The sequence below is a fragment of the Mauremys mutica genome, chromosome 4 (assembly GCF_020497125.1).
Source record: "Mauremys mutica isolate MM-2020 ecotype Southern chromosome 4, ASM2049712v1, whole genome shotgun sequence".
Taxonomy (NCBI): domain Eukaryota; kingdom Metazoa; phylum Chordata; order Testudines; family Geoemydidae; genus Mauremys; species Mauremys mutica.
Window position 1 is genome coordinate 77428358 of NC_059075.1, and position 18317 is coordinate 77446674.

At 38.4% G+C, this 18317-nt stretch overlaps 1 protein-coding gene across 2 annotated transcripts in view; it reads left to right on the forward strand.

Annotated features, from left to right (window-relative positions):
- LRRC4C (leucine rich repeat containing 4C) overlaps positions 1–18317 on the forward strand; it is a 569742-nt gene that overhangs the window by 156056 nt on the left and 395369 nt on the right. The gene's annotated exons all lie outside the window — the stretch shown is intronic.

Below are 18317 nucleotides of genomic sequence, written 5' to 3' on the forward strand. Positions count from 1 at the left end.
GAAAAGGTGGAAGTAGCCATATCAACTCTAAGGGTAGGTCTATACTTACCTGCCGGGTCGACACGTAGCGTTCGACTTCTCGGAGTTCGAACTATCGCGTCTAATCTAGACGCGATAGTTCGAACTCCGAACGCGTTCCCGTCGACTCCGAAACTCCACCACCGTGAACGGCGGTGGCGGAGTCGACGGGGGAGCCGTGGACTTCGATCCCGTGGCGTCTGGACAGGTGAGTAACTCGAACTAAGGTAGTTCGACTTCAGCTACGCTATTCGCGTAGCTGAAGTCGCATACCTTAGTTCGACCCCCCACCCTAGTGTAGACCAGGCCTAAGAGTCTAATTAATTTAAATGAGCTATTATCAGCAGGAGAAAAAAAAAACTTTTGTAGTGATAATCAAGATGGCCCATTTCAGACAGTTGACAAGAGGTGTGAGGATACTTAACATGGAGAAATAGATTCCAGTGGTCTGTAGCCCACGAAAGCTTATGCTCAAATAAATTTGTTAGTCTCTAAGGTGCCACAAGTACTCCTGTTCTTTTTACGGATACAGACTAACACGGCTGCTACTCTGAAACCTGTCATTACTATGGGTTTGCTGTCAGAAAACTCAGCTTTAAAGGAAATGCTAATTTTTATATTTCCATATATTAAGCAGTGTGGATGCAACAACTTTAATCAGAGTTTTGACCTACACACTGGCAGTAGTCCACTTTTGGCTGCTAAACTCAGCTTATTGCCATTTGTGCACATTCAGTACCTGATTTTAAAATTCACAAGCAAATAGGCAATATCACCTTGTTTTTAAATGAAGCTTCTTATCCCAAAATATCCACCCTCCTCCCAGTATTTTACAAATTGGAATAATTTTGCTCACCAAAGATCTGCAACCACCTTTGAGGTAGAATATGACATCTGGTTAGTATGTACAGAATTGCTTCAGTAAGGACATGGTCCTGCACAAACTTTGTACTTAGAATGCGGTGACAAAACAACTGTAAATGCTCTGAAAGCTTTCAGGAGACAGAAAGTAATTACCAAAACTGGATTTGACCAGGCCATGGAACCTAACATAACCAGTCTAATAACAAGTGACACTGATTTAAAAAAAAAATCACACGTGAATGGAACCTCTCTGTGCATGTGTATGTAATTATATATCCCACCCCACACCATAAGCTATGGGTCTCATTGTGAACTCACATTCAGTGGTAAAAAATCAAGAGTAATTCAACTGAAAACAATTGAGCTATACCAGTGCAAATATAAATGTAAATAATATTTAAATAGAGCTTAACCAGTGCAAAAGAAAAAGTGTAAGTTAGAGGAGAATCAGGCCTAGATTAATACAGTAGCTATACAAACAAATAGATCTATTTGTGTGTACATGTGTATGCAATATATATACGTGTGTGTGTGTGTGTGTATATACTGGAAATAAGCCTGAACCAAAACTTCAGATTGGAACACCCTTGAATCCTGGGAAAATATGGCTCTGGATAAGAACTCTAGTTCTGACTCATCTCCAATATATGTGATAAAGCCAAAATTAAGACTAGAATGAATCAAGAATAGAAACTACATATTAACTGAAATCATCATGGAAAAATATAAGGTACTATAGTTAAAAATAAGTTACATTTTTAGGAATGTTTTCTTATTTTCACATTATCTTAACACAGAACATTATTATTTGCAATCAATCCAACAGATGATTATTAATTAATAATATTTAAATGTATCTTCATGCCTGTATACAGCCAGTGATACTGTATGTCATTTGGGAATAATGATCCTACTATTGACAATATCACTGTGTTTACTTCAAAGAACAAACAGTCCACGCAGCAAAAGAAAGCATTGATTTATTTCGTTCTGATAAAGGCAGGGTACACATGTAAAGCCAGCTTTCACAGGCAGAAATCAATGGGATGACTTTGATGTTGAAAAGTTTATTGGTCCAGTGGCTTGTATGGTACTTTGGTTCACCACTTTCTTGGAGACCTAAAATCTCAGTTAGGGTTTGGGAACATTGGCACTGATCCTGCAAATTGCTTAGCACTCTGGCTCTGATCCAGTGAAACACATAACCATGTACTTAATTTTTAGTATGAGTAGTACAGATGGTCAGAAATGTTTCAATGAAGTTTTTTGCCCAAAAAGCCTGATTTCTGGAATAGGGGGTGCATCACCAAATCTCACTCAAAAAATGTTAAGGAGGAAAGTTTCAGAACTGTCTAAATTTCATGTTCTGATAATGTCAAAGTTCAGGATTTTCACTTCAAAATAACTTTTCGTTTGTAAATTAATTTTATTTACACTAAAAGAATGGGTTGAAAATGGAACAAAAAGTTTTGAAAATATCAAAATAAAATATTTAGATTGACCTGAACTGATGTAAGATTTTGGTATGCAATTTTTTTTTTTGAGATATCAACTTTCTATCCAGATTTGAGATGGGATTTTTTTTTATATCTTGACCATTTTAATGGGACCGGGAAATGGTTTCCCATTCAGCTGTAATGAATAGACTAATTTAAGTCAGTAGGACTCACATGCTTAAAGTTAAGCCCACGTGTAAATGCTCTGCTGATTGATGCCAGCATGCCCAGTACCTTGCAGGTTAACAAATAAGAGTAGTTATAAATAATAAGAGTTGTTAACTAGTATCTGTGTTTAATATAGCGGCTAATCTGTGTGCATACCACTAACATCTACTAGACATGTTCAAACCCTGCTACCACTAGAGCTAAAGGTGATTCTTCTTCAGCTCAAGTGTTTGAAGTCTGGGCTTCTGAAGATTTGGAGGCCTGGTCTAGCCTGCAAAGTTAGGTTGACATAAGGCAGCTTACACCAACATTACTCTGTAAACACTTACACTAAAGCAGAGGTGGGAAAACTGTGGCTCATGGGCCACATCTGGCCCACGGGACCATCCTGCCTGGCCCTTGAGCTCCCGGCCCGGGAGGCTAGCCCCCAGCCCCTCCCCTGCTGTCGCCCCTCCCTCACAGCCTCAGCTTTCCATGCTGCCAGTGCTCTGGGCTGTGGGACTGCAAGCTCCTGCCGGGCAGCCTGGCTGCAAGAGCTGCTGGCCTGCCCTGGTGCTCTAGACTGCGCGGCGGCGTGGCTAGCTCCGGTTGGGTGGCACGGCTGCCAGTTCTGGTGCTCTGAGCAGCAAGGTAAGGGGGCGGGGAGCAGGAGGGTGTTGGATAAGAGGCAGGGGGTTCTGGTGGGGCAGTCAGGGGATGGGGAACGGGGTAAGTAGGATAGGCGTGGGAGTTCCAGGGGGGCCTATCAGGGGGCAGGGGTGTGGATAGGGGTCAGCGCAGTCAGGGGACAGGGAGCAGGCGGGTTGATTGGGGGTGGGGTCCCAGGGCAGCAGTTAGGGGTGGGGGGTCCTGGGAGGGGACCTAGTCAGGGGACTAGGAGCAGGGAGGTTGAATGGGTCAGGAGTTTTGAGGGGGGCAGTCAGGGGGTGCGAAATGGGAGGGGGAGGATGGGGGAGGGGAACAGGCTGTTTGGGGAGGCACTGCTTTCCCTACCCAGCCCTCCATACAGTTTCAGAACCCCGATGTGGCCCTCAGGCCAAAAAGTTTGCCCACACTTCCACTACAGTGTAGCTCCCACTGATGTAACTCACTGACTTAACTCCACCTCTGCAAGAGGCATAGTATTTAGGTTGATGCAGTGTCAGGGTAGACACTGTATTGCTTACATCAACTGTTCCTGTCTTTCAGAAGGCACCCCACAATGCCCCCACTGACAGTTAAATTGATGCAAGCACTGCAGGTGAGTATGTGTCCCGCTGACACAAGGAGTGTAATTATACTGCACAAGGAGTGCAATATAATTACTGCGGTGTCTATATGTTGATGTAACATAGGTGGGCTTAATTTTGTAGTGTAGGCTTGCCCTGAGTTCTATTCTGACTTATGGCTATATATGAGTTGCCATGAGTTTGTTACAAGCCCAAGAAAGAAAAGGGAAAATTTGGCTATGAATCACTCAGTCTAAATGTGAGTACAGCAGAATTTTATGCAGAAGTCTGCATAAATGTTGTGATGTAAACTAAAAAGCTGTGTTGGGGAGGAAATACATTTTCAGTACCATTCTGACTTAAACAAGGGAAGGCAGCAAAATGTTGCAGTGGTGAGGTGAGATGTTGCTGAAAGCAAATCTGCCAAAAACATAATTAGGGCAAATGAAAGTCCTAATTAGTGAAACCCCTTGAGAAGCTGACTAGAAAAAAAAGTTGTTCAAAAAGTATTGTTGTCTGAAAGCGAAATCAGCTAATTTTGAGGGAGATAAATGTTTAAGCATTCATTGTCATCTGGAAATTAAATTAAAGTAAAGGATTGCAAATCAGAAGCACAATAAAAGGTGCACGGAACTAATGGAACCTTTTTTTCAAATTGTAAATGACATTTCTGAAATTCCACAGTAAACCTTACGTGAGGACTCTATTAATTACAATGTAGAAGCTCTGCCATTTCCCTTCCACTCGCTCAGCTGCCCTGCTGCATTCATCTGTGACTTTCTTTACCATGCATTTCAGCGATGGGGAAGTGTTAACTCGTCACTGAAAGACACTCAGTGATTTTGATGATAGATTTGCAGTGTCTCTTCCTGATCCCTGAGACTTGGGAGTCTTCTGTAAAAGAGGAAGTTAAGTAAAACCTGAGAGAGTGTTGTCTATGTTGCTGTTCACAAGGCAGTGAAACTACTAATTGAGTGAATGGGCATATCTGTTTATAGTCTCTTCAATGTGGCAGAATTGGGCAAGTGCTCTTTTTGGTAATGTAGAAACAGTCAGTGTAGTGTATCCTACCTCTATCTCTATCTTAGGCTATGTCTACACTGTTTACCTTACAACGGCGCAGCTATACCATTGCAGTCACACCATTTTAAGGTAATCAGTGTAGCCGCTCTCTCTCGATAGGAGAGAGGCTCCCGCTGATGAAGCACTGGCACTTTTTGTCGTTAAAACTTTTGTTGTTCAGGGGAATGTTTTTTCATGCCTCTGAGCGACGAAAGTTTTAACGACAAAAGTACCAGTGTAGACAAAGCCTTATACTTATAGTTTTCTGAACCACTTATCTCTAGTGTGTAAAATATGAGGTATATCAAAATTGATCATAGTATTGAAGATGAGGTAGCCCAAGAAAATATACCATATGGGAAAAGCTGGTACTATTAGAGGATGAAGGTGACCTATTAGTTCTTTTCCATAATTGTTCTGAGTCTATGCTCATTGATTTATGTAATGCAATTCTGATATTTTCTGTAGTATTCTCCTTCTTCTTAATCACTTTGGTACTTCCAAATTTCCTGGGTTATAGGTCAAAATGTCTCCACAAGTGCTGCCTTATGTACTTCATGCATCTTCTCTGGACTATCAGCATCCTAATGGAACGTATCTGAATTTTGCAGGTGGCAAGATCACTGTAAGTAGAACTGGAAGTAGGTGGAATAGTGCACCAACCTTTAATATCCGATGTCCTGCCTTCAAATATGGCTCACGAGGGGCTTGCTAGACTCTGAAGAATAAGATAATAATTTGTAAACTCACTAATATCCATTGCTTAGGCTTTCTTCCAAGAAAGAGACTATTACTGCTAGTGGCAATGAGTGCTCTGGTTTGTCTCCCAACTCCTTCTCAAAGATAAAACTGGTCAAAAATGATAGGGATCTTTCCTGGAAATTTTTCATTTTCTCGAAAATTTTCACAAAAATATCTAAATTTTCTGATTTTTTAAAATCAAAAATGGAAAATGCTTTTCTTTTTTTCAGTTATTTTCTTATTTTCATTTTTCTTCCTTTTTCCTTCCCCTCTTCTATTCTTTTTTTTGTCTTTGTTTTTGTGATAAAATCAGAAACTTAAAATAAATAAATCTGGGAACATTTTGTCTTCCAGTGTAGCCAATTTTTCAGATTGTTTTAAAAAAATTAAGAATTGGAAGTTGTACTGAAATAGTGATGAGTGTGAGTTTTTTTGATGGTGCCCATGATTTGTTTTGTCTGATCCTGCTTCCCGAAAATTTCATGGCAAAACTCCCATCTACTTCACTGGAACAGGATTGAGTCCTTAACATCTCTGTACCGATTTCCCATTCTGTACATTTTTTGGATAATTCTTCCCACTTAATAAATGCTTTGAGCTGTCCAAATGAAAGTTGGTATATAAGAATAAAATGTAATTAATTCACAATCCTTTAATCAAACAGATATTCCAAATTGATCTACATCTAGAAATCTGCAAAGAGAGACTGTCCCAAATAACTGAGATGATGATTTTAATTTACTCAGGAGTGTTTTGCATTTAATAGGTAGTTTGTTCATTGTGTTGAAAATGTGAAGTACTGTGCACTTGATCCTATACCAATGAAGTCAACGGGAGTTTTGTCATTAATTTCAATGGGAGGAGGATCAGGCCCAATAAAAGTGTTAGCATACATTACTGTTACATCTATAGGGAGCAAGACAAATAATTATATCATGTTTAGAACATGGAACTTGGAGTCAAGAGTTAAGGGTTTTCTTCCCTTAACTCCCTTTTTCTTCTGTACCTTAATTTTCTGATTTGTAAAATGGAGATAATAAAATGTGAGTTCTAATTAGTGTTCTTAAGTGTGGTGAGTTTCTCAGATAGAAATTACTATAGAAATGGAAAAAATGATAAAACAATAATCATGTTAGCTTAGTTCTGTGACACTAATCTTCATTCATCAAGAGATATACCATAAATCACTCCACGTCTTGTGCATTATTACTTCTCTCTATTTTGAGATGGATGTCACATCAGCATCAAACCACCATGTATTTTGTATACATGTACAGAATATTCCTATGATATGTGAGAGAATAAATGTTTCAGATTTTTGCTGAATATAATTCATATTCATTGATTGCAGTGACTCCATTATTCCGAGTGGCATGTTCTGTTTTTACCACATCTTTTTTAAAAACCTGTTCAATATTTTGAATGCACAGTTGTCTTTTGTGGATCCAACAGACTGTGCCATTGGGAAGTGAGGCACCAACTGATACTGTGGCGGCTGAATTAATTAGCATGGTGGCAGTTCTGATATACAGTACGTAAGTTGTTGAGTAGTATGTGTGGTGAAGGCACATAATTTATTTCAGAAGTGTATAGGTATAATAATACAATTCCACACCATGATTCTAACTACATTAATTTATATCATACATTAGGGGAAATACAATACTTTACCTTAAAGTTTTAGAGGCTATTTACCATTGGCACGGTGCCCAATGCATTAATTTTCTGGAATAAACTAGAAGAAATACCATGTATGATATAATAGGGAGTCACCAGATGACACACTTACAATTGATTTTACAAGTTCTGTTTGCACTGTATGGAGAGATTGTGGAGCAAATATTTGGTGTTAGTTGTAGTGCAATTCTTCTGTGTGCTTTTTTTTAACAGTGATAAAAGACAAGTCAAGTCCATTCTGCTTTAGTCTCTTTGAGAGAATAATTTTCTAGATGAAGAAATGATGCCTACAGGTTAGTCCGTTGCAAGGAATCAGAAATATTGCATGATGCCAAATTAATACATGTAACTTATAGACATACTGTGGGAGCACAACAGTTTCACTGGATCAAGTAGAATATTTACATAATATTGTGAATTACAGCATTTTCAGGGCGTAAAACTGTAAATTAATATTCATGTTAAGGCTACATTAAATTGTTTACAAACTTTATGCTATGTTAACTAATTTACATCTGTTCTTTACACATGCAGAGGTCTTTATTAATGGCTGATAGATTAGACACTAATCGTGTAAATCATTAGTTTACACAATGTAAATGATATTCACTCTATTTTTTCTACAATTCAATGAACATTCATACAAATATTGCATATTGTACACTCAGTGAAAATTTCTCATAAGTCTTCACCTCCAAAGCCAAGCCCCTCTCTTAAGTGACCATTTTAATGTATACCTAGCGTTTCCAGTACAAATTTGCTTGATCACAAGTCAAAGGCAAGGGGCCCGATCCTTCTATCATACTAGGAGTACAGGAATGACTCTACTGAAGTCAATGAATTGACATGGATATAAAACTCATGTAACTTACACCAGAATCAGACCCTGGGTCTATTAGATGGCATAACTTGACTGGTTCCATGGGAGATTTTTTGTTCAAAACAGGCTTTGCTGTGTATAGGGTTATGATTTGAGCTAGGTGAAATTTTTCAACTGAAACTTTTTATCAGCAAAAAATGCAGATTTGGTGGCACTGGAACATTGTGAGAATTCATGTCAGTTTGGCCAAATTACTTGTGTGTGTGTGGGGGGGGGGGAATAAACCCTAACCAAGATTCTAAAAAAATCTAAATGTTGTGTTTCAATATTTTCTAAATGAAATGTTTCAATTTTTTTCCAAATGACTTTTTGGTTCAAATTTCCTTTGATTTTTAGATAAAGAAAAATCTAAACAAAAATCCAATCAAAAACATTTAAAAATTATCTCAAATTTAAATTTAGTGTTTCCAGTTTGTCTAAACAAAATGTTTCATTCAATCCAAAGTGCATTTTAAAAAATTTTGATTCACAAAAAAATTAGAAAAAATATGTTTGGTTTGACCTGATGTGTTTTTTGTTTTTTTCCCAATTCTTTGGAGTTGGCAGTGAACCAAAAATTTATTATTATTAACACAACACTAGTTGTGGTTGTATAGATGAGTTATTGCCCTGCAAGGGGTATTTCTTGAGTAAAGAGTATAAAGAGCCCATAAAGAAAAATCCCTTGACTTTCCTTGAGTTTCTGTGGAAAAGATGCACCACAAGATGAAAGTAATAACACATTCAGGTGACCATATCTGCATGCGTGCAGGTGTGCATTTCAGAACTGCTGCAAAGTAAAGTTTGGTTCCTGATGTGAAGTTTTCCAAATTATAAGGGCTTGATTCTGTATTGCACTGCACCTTGTGTGGTCAGATAAGTGCAAAGTGACTGAAAAGTGGGTGTAATATGTCAAAAAGTAGCATATTACACACACTTTGCACTAGTGTGAGTGGCAACCAGAGGTGGAAGGCGAGAGAATGGTGTCCTCAGAAACAGTAGATAGCACCCGTGTGTGTGCATATACACATGCATGTGTGCACACCTGCTTTACCTTTAGTACTTCAGTTTTTTTCTGTGTGTGTGAAGGAACACATTTGCCAGCATTACATTTTGAAATAAAATGTGCAAGTTAATGCAAGTGTCTTTAACTCTATTAATGTTAAAATTTGATGTAGAGTGGATGTGTTGCAACCTGTTTAACCTCCAGTAAAGAAGTTGTTGCCCCAATCAGACTAATTTCATTTATGGCACAAGCAAATGGAAGTGATTCATCCCTGACAACTCTAATGTTTTCATTAACTTTGGTACATAATGAGAAAAAGGGTATCTTCGTGTAACATTATGACTAATGCAGAATACTTAATTTGGAAGATAACATTTCTACTCACAAAACAAGACTTTAGCTTGTTAATACATTTTGATCTGAGCAGGATTATTTTTCCACTAATGGAAACAGTGGGACCGTAATACTGTAATGTTTTGCAGAAGCATCATTTTTTTTCATCTGATGTGGATTGCAAATATTAAACTGCCCTACACTATGTGAGGTACATAAGGGAAACACTGCTGAGAAAGGCTTGATCAAGATGGTAGAGACTTTTGTTGAACTCCTGGTTTTATTGACATCAATAGGAGTTTTTCAGTTGACATCCGTGGAGACAGGACTTCACCCGTCAAATCTTGATTTCCTTCTCTCTAGAGCTGAGTTGACCAGAATTGGAAATCACACAGGTGCACTGAAGATTTGATTTGTTTCTTTGGATCTGTGGATCCTTTCACTTAATTACTCAGCCTCTTTGAGAAGAAAGTTGATTGTGTAAGCAATTTTTTCTGCTTTTGCAATAAATGATGGGTGAACAATGAGTTTCTTTTCAAATAGTTTACATGAATAGTTCAGCATTGTTGGCCTCCCACAGTCTTTCCTCACCATTTGCTTCCAGGGATTTTTACAGGGTAATAACAATCTGAATCCAATCCACAGCTTACTTCTGTTTTGTGTATGACTCTTTTTCAACAAAAAGGCCACGTTTACAAGGCACTGATTAATTTTGAAAGAACCTACGTAAAAGGCAACACATCAGCCTTTGCAAGTTTCTATCAATATCTAGTGGTGAATAGTGTCTAATGAAACAAAGATCTATTCAGGGGGTAATGAAGGTCCTTTCATTCAATAAAAGGAAGTGGTTTATTGTAGTTAAATGTGGTCTGTTAAGGAGATTTAATTTTCTTTGCTGGTGTTGAAGCTTGTTGTGACCCACAATCATTTTATTTTTCTTTTGAGGCTGCTCTGTGTTTAGAATATCATTTAAGGATGAAAGACAATTTTGACAGCAACCAATAGACTTTATGTAGGAAATGGCAAAGCCATTTTGCCAAGCTCTGAAGTCTACTGTAAGATTGCAGGCTTGACCCATATTCACATGCCGTTTGGTTTTCCTTCTGTCTGAAAGATACTGTGGGGAAAGAAATGGTAAGAAAATATCCAAGGGGGGCGGGGGGGAAACTGGGCAGACAAATAGAGAAGAAAGAAAATCTGGAAATAAGGAGAAGAGAGAAAACATATACCGAAGACAGAGGGTGGAAAATACAGCAGAGTACAGGGCAGATTGAAAACTTATTTCAGAGAGATTGTGAAAAAGGAGAAGATGAGATGGAAGAAAAATTGTAATATAAAATAAATACAGTTGGTCACTTCCTTCTTTACATTACAGTCCAGTGGCATAAAGGGACTGAAAAGCTGGGGTTAGACATTGATTGGATATAATAAATCAAATGCCAAAATAATAAAAAGCCTATGAGAAAACCTCAAAGTAGCAAAATCTTGAGTTTGTATTGTATTGCCAAAATGGGAGTGTGCACCTAGATAGCAATGATCAGAAGTGAATTAACACTGACATGCTAAATGTGTAATGAGAAGTTTCCTTCAAGCTTTGGTCTTGTTCTGAGATAGAAAAGCTAATGAGAGACCTTGTCAGCATCCAGCTGTGGTCAAATTCATCTGAGTACATCAGCTAAGGTAGTCATGGTACTATTTTGAGTAATGTTAATATAGGAATCATAGCTTCTATAAGTGATACAGTACCTCCTGAGAGTGATGTTACTATAACAGATGTCAATTTCCTGAAATATCCTGAATAAACTTTATTGAATTAAGTTTAATAACTTTGGGGTCCAGTGTACTAAAAACACAATATTTGTGTGTTATTGCGGGATTGTATATATAGAAGGAACTTGAGAGGCCGCCTTCTTGATTGAGCAAATGGACAGAACATCTGGTCCGTGAAAGGCCCCAATCTTTAGGGAAGGCTTGGAAGGATTTGGCCTACTGAGGCCCCATAAGACTGTGTGCTAGTTCTGAGCTAAGGCTGTTATAAACTTTTGGCCACAAAAGAGGACCCCTTTGTGGGGGAGGGAGAGGAGATCTTGGTTGGGCAGGGGGGTTGGAAGACTTACATGATAGAACCCATAGTGCAGACAGTTGGGGTGATCTCTGGTAATCTCATTAGCATGTGTGTAGGTTCTTTTATTGTTTTTAATATGTTTACTTTGTAGTGCTTTTACCTTAAGACTAAAGTAGGCTTGTATAGGAAGTACTATGTGGTAATTTGTAATGTAGCAATTCAACTGTGCATTGTCTCTGAGGGAAGAAGTGAAGTAGTCTTGCTTAGGCAGACTGTCCTTTGCTGGGAATAACACAATGAAGGCAGGGGACTCTTTTGCCTGGAAATATCTTGGTCAGGAGGGAAGGAGAGGGACGTGGGTCTCCACCCGAGAAAGTCAACACTAGGTGGACAGAAGCCTAAGAGTGGGTACCTTTGAGGGACCACTAAAGGGAAATATATGTGCAGTTTCGCTAAACTGTGACACTCACCATGTAGTCCAGTGCAGTTGACCCTTGCTACTGACCATCAGTTTTGTCAGATGAACAGGCTTATGATGCTGTGATTCAAAATGGTGATGAGCAAGCTGTTACAAAGGGCATATCATGCAGTTAAACATCTCTTCATTGGAGGGAGGACTCCATGATAGACGATAGTGGGAAAACAAACTGTTAGTTCATTCACTCCCTTTTTCATTGGCCAGAACAGGATGGTTCTCTACAGAGCTATTTTCTAGTGCTTTGTCTAGGCTACTTGTTAATGTCTCAAACTTTCACCATATTTCTTTGGAGACCATTCTGCTGTTTAAAACATTTTCACCTTTTTTTTCTAACATGCAGCCTATCTTTTTCTTTTCTTAAAGTCCCATCACATTATTTCTAAAATTATACCCCTTAGAACATGTTGACTAATTATTCTTGTGCTTTCAGAACCTTATGGCTACCTCTGTTCATTATATAGCCAAGCTATATGTATATAATTATTTTAGTTCCCATTAAGTCAATCCCTCCATCCTTTTAATTATGTATACTTTTTTTCTCTGGATTCCCTTCCAATTTCCTTGAAGTCTCATCAGTTTTGGAGAGGCCATCCCAAGGATTGACCAGAGAATGAGACAACTTCATGACTTGGGGAGTATTCACCAGAACTGTAACTAAGCGGCTCACCTTCCATGTCAGCGTCCTTGTCTAGCAGCAGGTGCTGTAAAGTTAAACACATTAATTTAAAATAAAATGAATCCCAGTTGAATCGTGCTGGTATATCACCCATGAAAATACAATTATATTGCTTTGGCTTGTGGAAAGCTCTTCATCATCACATTAAAAAAAGTACTTTCCCCCATTCATGAATAAATCATGTTCCTCACGGTTTGTGAAGAGGATATATTAGTGGTGGGGGGAGGGATGCAGGGACAGGAGAGTGTAGATATATAACTGTTAAGATAAGGGGAAGTGTATTGGGTGAGTCTAGCCTCCTAGGGCTTCCCCAGAGGCTTTTGAAGGTTGGAGCACATAACCTAAGGATATTGTGTACATTGGGCTTGTTAGGTCCTTAACCTGAGAGGTGCTGATCAGCAAGAAATCCCACTGACTTGAGTGGAGGTTGAAAGTGCTCCTCACCTCTCAAGATTAAGCTCTTAATGGAGGTGATGTTTTAGACTATAGAATAATCATGAGCCTAAATTGTACTATACCAGAAGCTCCTCTTAAAGATTACAGGAACATGTGTCCAGATATGAACAGAGAGTGTCATTTGGGAGTGTGGTAATAGTGTGTGGATATAGTGGGGGTCAAACAGGTCCCTGTTTTTGACTGATGTATTTTGATGCATTATTAAGGATATGAGATGCCCATTGATGTATGTGCTTCACCATCCCTTTTGATATATAAAGATTCTACTGTATAATACAGTAATTAGACCACAAAAAATAAAAATAGTGTTCCTACAGTAGTGTAAAAATATAATTCCTATATATCTAACCTATCCAATTTTTATTTATTTATTTTGCTATTTGCCTCTGTTAAATACCTTCCTACTACACCTAGCTGTTGCTTATTTTTGCTCAGAGTAAATTCTAACAGGCAGAAGCACAAACTCATTCTGGGATCTGAAATTCCAGGTGTATTTTTGCTTTCTCTCACAGTGGTCACCATTCAAAAGTGAACTTTCATACAGTAGTATCTGAAATACTTCATTTATTTCTGGAGTTGGTTGACCCCACTTAAAAGTTTCAATGACATTTTTATTTGTTCCCACCAAAAATCTATTTTGACAAAAAAAAAAGTCATCACATATTCAAAATTGGGGAAATATGGACCAGTATTATAGTTAGCTGAAAAAAATCCAACCAAGAAACAAACACACAAACAATAAAAATTTGATGAAATTTTTCAAGTCTTTTCCCCTGCCAAAAATGTTTTTTTTTGTTTTTTTTGTTAAAAAAAATTCATTGAAATGTGAAAGTCAGAAAATGTTGACCAACTCCAGTTATTTTCTTTTCTGAGTAGAGTAGGAACCTGGCTATTTCCACTGTTACATTTTGATAACAGTAGCCGGTTGTCACTTTGGAATGCTCATCAGCATAATAAAGTTTCTGTTTTCAGAACTTATGTGATAGCATTATTGATGTTTCTTAAGAGTGTGTGCAAAATTATGCATTATAAAACACACCCTACTCCTCTGCAAATGTATGTACCCTGCAGGGTTCGAAGGAGCACAAAGTTACAATCATGGAAAGTCAGCAGATAATGGCTCAAAGCTGCACAGGGACCAGATATGTTGAGTGCCATTTTTTAATAGTTACTCTTCTGAATATGACAGCACTTTAAATTAATGTCAACTTTTGTCTGCTACTGAGTAATGCACCTAAACTGTCCCTTCATCTTCTCTTGTAAGAAGACCTGAACTAAATATGTTTTCAGTTTGCAGTAATCCTTTCCAGAGCTATGATCTAGCATTGCCATTAAGTACTTTTCCCCCTGCCTGTTAATGATGATGATTACATGCTCACAATTTACAAGGTATTTTACACATTTCAGCTGACAGCAGAAGGGAATTACTTCACATTTAAATAGCGTTCATATTTTGTCCAAATAAATGATTCATACTTCTGATTTCATGATGTCTTTTGTTGGTTTCTTTGAATGTGATCACCAGCATGTGAAATGTGGAGAAATTCACATTTTGAAAATGTTATAAAATTATATGTTTTGGCAGATGAAAGATACTATGAGATATAGTTTTTTAATCCTTCTTTGTTCCTTCTGGATGTTGTTACTCTAGCACTTCAGGCAAAGAAGAAAGAATAAACAAGGGAGTAGTAGGTCAGGAGGAGTAAGTTAATGTTTGGGGTACTTTATAAATGATTATTTATGTATGTCTGTTGTAATGCCATTCTAATAACGGCTCAAATCCTGAAGTGCCTACTTAGTCCTTGGGTACAAAACTTCCCTTGCCTTCAGATCAGGACTTGGTCCACATAAAGTAATTAATAAATAACAATATTTGTTTTCTAGTACCATTTTGGGGACCCTTTGTACTAGTAGTAGACAGGCCCTGTCCCTACAAGCTTTTAGTTGAGATAGACAGGACCAACAAAGAGTAGGAGGGGAGACAGGTACAGAGAGGTGAAATGACTTGTTTAAGGTCTCAGAGATGGGATTAGGCCCCAGGGGTGACATCAGTAGGGCCAGGATTTCATCCCAGATCTCCAGATTCTTCTCCCAGAGTCCTGGAGCTCACTGCCTCTATTGAATCTATATATTTCTAATTAGTAATAAATACTAAGTTCATACCAGAATTCCACACCACAGTGATGGTGGTGGTGATGATGCTAAGGGTTTTGGGAATGTCTACAATGCAATTAGACACCCATGGCTGGCCCATGCCAGCTGACTCAGGCTCACAGGACTCGAGCTGTGGGACTGTTTAATTGTGGTGTAGACGTTCTGACTTGTGCTGCAGCCCAAGCTCTGATACCTTCCCACCTTGCAGGGTTCTAGAGACTAGGCTGAGCCCGGACATCTACACTGCAATTAAACAGCCCCTTACCTGGAGCCCTGCAAGCCTGAGTTAGCTAACATGGGCCAGCCACAGGTTTTTAATTGAAGTGTAGACATACCCTTAGTTTTAAAAGGTAGTTGCAAGGAATATCCTTAAAAATGTATGGGTATCTGATAATCCTTGCATTGCTGGATATACGTTAGCCAATCACCTGATGACAAGGTGACACGTACTTGATTTCCTAAATTCCCATTTTTCATGTGTAAATATGGGATTCCATAAGTACATTAGCTGCCACAAACTTTAAATAAAGGCGGAAGGGTATCTATATGAAACTTGGTAAATAAATGGAAAATTAAATTACAATAATAATGCATTGAAATTTTGCCTGAGCCAAATAAAGCTGCATGAGAGATGTCAGTTCACCATGTGTAGGGTGAAATGAAAAGCTTCTTTTCAGCATGATTATAGGTGTTCTTCACATTTGAGTTCCTGAGGAGTGAGATGGCCACTACAGTAGGATTGCCATGGAGAGCAGCTATCCATCCTTCCCCTTGTTATAAATTTTTAGGCTTCAGTTCCAAGAATAAAAGAACAGGAATATTTGTGGCACCTTAGAGACTAACAAATTTATTTGTCTAAGATGCCACAAGTACTCCTGTTCTTTTTGCGGATACAGACTAACACGGTTGCTACTCAGAAAAAAATTCCAAGAATGTCATCCATTGGCATGTCTTCAAGATCACTCAGGCCACTTTGCCCATCGATCTACATTTTAGAAATAATGCAGGGAATGGTAACTTCATATGTAGCAGGAGGCCAGATAAGACCGATTTGGGAGATGGAGCAATTTAACAACATAGTTTCTAGATAGTTCCAAAACTTGTTATTAAGTCTCTCATCCAACTGTTTAATGCTTGGTGCAATGTTTAATGCTTTCTTTTCTGATGTGCTGACTCCAGTGTAGCTATAGAGGGGGAAAAAATGCTGAAAGCACTGATCTTGGAACCCATCCAGCTTTCTTTCACCCGTAACTTGTAACAAACAGCTGTCAGGACTCCAAGAGTCCCTACCTTTTTACAACAGTGTGTGCTCATCACACATGCAGCAAAAATCAATGGTGTCCTTGGTCAACAATTTTAGTGAGGTCCAATCCATGACTGTATGGAAAAGTGTTAAGGTCCACAGACATGTTCTGCTTTCTGTAAGGGAGAAAAGAGAGAGAGCAAAATGTCTCTGATGCTTAATTGATCTGGTGATCTTAAATGGCTATCCGGGGCTGTAGAAAGCACTATGGAGATGGCTGGACTCAAATGTCTTCACATGCCTTCCACTGTGCTGAGATGAAGTGTCTGTGAATGTTAGGAGTTGTAGCACATTTCATTGTACCTTCATTCTAGGCAGATGAATGAACAAACCTCCCTAACCTCAAGATTTTAGCCTAAGAATCAAGTTTTTGTGGAATTCCTAAATCAGTCAGGTCTGTCTTCAAAATTTCAGAAGTTTTGATTGTACCAACAGCCATGAAAGTGATGCTGAACTGAAGGGGAAATAGAGGGGCTAAAAGAATGTAAGATGGTTTTAAATTAGCATAAGGGACAGAAAAAGGGACACATTTGCATCTCTTAATGTGTTGTTTGAGGGCAACAAATCGTGTGTGTGTGTGTAATTATTTGTACCTAACAGTACATTTAATGTTAGAAATACTTTACAAACATGAGGCCAGATTCTCAGCTGATGTAAATCTATGTAGCATGCCAATTTATATCAGATGAAGATCAGTCCATTGTCTATGGTAATTAATTCTCTGTGATGTAGACAAGTAAATTATTTCTATTTTATAGATGTGATCTTGAATAGGAGTAGAAAGGCTTATGCCTCTAAATTTGGAACTGGTGTGACTGCTGCTGGAATACTGAGTTTTCTTCTTGTGTCCACAATTCAAGAAGCGTGGTGATATATTTGAGAAGGTTCAGAGAAGAGCCATGAGAATTATTAAAGGTTTAGAAAACCTGCCATATAGTGATAGACTTAAGGGTGTCAAGCCATTTAGCTTAACTATGAGAAGGTGATGAGGTGACTTGATCATTCTATTAAGTACCTACGTGGGGAACAAATTTTTAATAATTGACTCTTCAATCTAGCCGCCAAAGTATAACAACATGACCCAATGTCTGGCCGTGGAGAAATAGAGACTGGAAATAAAGCATGCATTTTTAACAATGAGAGTAATTAACCACTGGAACAACTTAGCAAGGGGTTCTGGTGAATTCTCCAGCACTAAGATTTTTAAAAATAAGATTGGATGTTTTTCTAAAACTCTGGTCTAGGAATTGTTTTGGGGAAGTTCTACGCTCTGTGCTATGCAGGAAATCAGAGAGATGGTCACAATGGTCCCTTCCAGCCTTGGAATCTATGAATGTATGTGCTGAGGGAGAGAGATGGAATGATTTTTGCACAACCACAGAGAGAGAGTCTGATTAGGATTATAATTGAGGACTTTCCTGAGCTTGTACTTTGCATCATGGACCTCACCATTCTCTCACTTTCTGTAGTAAACTGCTGTGATGCACCTTTTATCAGATGCAATGTTCCATCACAGACCTTGAGGACATGCCACATATTATGGAACAAAGGATGATTGTGATGAATGGGGAATCCAGAGTTCAGGGTGGGAGATAAAAAGGGGAGAAAAGGAGGAAGAAAGGGACATATTATAGTACCGATCAACAGAAATACTTTTTTACACAATATGTAATTGAACTGTAGACCTCATTGCCACAGGAAATTATTGAGGCCAAGGATATAACAAGATTCAAAATTAAATTGGATTTTATAT